Consider the following 623-nt stretch of genomic DNA (forward strand, 5'->3'; position numbering starts at 1 on the left):
CAGGGTGTGGTACTAGGTGATGTATTGTGCGAATGGCCAACTTCTGCTTCTGTAATCTGCTTGCTTGTTCTAGGCTTTATAACTTCCTCACTCTCAAACCCCTGGGCTGATCTCCTCTAACCCTGCGTGGTAGAGAGTCAGTCACCGGCCAGCTAATAAAGGCTCATAATTAATCTCAATTGGCTCCGTGGGTCTCAGAATCATTCACGCCACAACAGTAAGATTGTAAAATGGTGCAGTGTCTGTAAAAAATGGTATGGCATTTTCTAAAAAAGTTAAACACAATTGCCATACAATCCAGCAATTCCACTTTTAGGTATATACCCCAAACAATTGAAAGGGCCTCAAACAGATATTTGTATACCCGTGTTCCTATTAGCAGTAGTCACGATAGACAAAAGGTGAAAGCAACCCAAATATTTATAGATAGATGAACGAAATGTGATATATACATTCAAAGGAATGTTATTCAGCCTAATGAAGGAAATCCTGACAGGTACTATAACATGGATGAATCTTGAAAAGATTATGCAAAATGAAATCAGCCAGTCACAAAAGACAAATATCGAATGTTTCACTTATATGAAGTTCCTAGAATAGTCAGATTCATAGAGACGCACAGT

The sequence above is a fragment of the Pteropus medius genome, unplaced genomic scaffold, assembly GCF_902729225.1.
Source record: "Pteropus medius unplaced genomic scaffold, Ma_sr-lr_union100, whole genome shotgun sequence".
Taxonomy (NCBI): Eukaryota; Metazoa; Chordata; class Mammalia; order Chiroptera; family Pteropodidae; genus Pteropus; species Pteropus medius.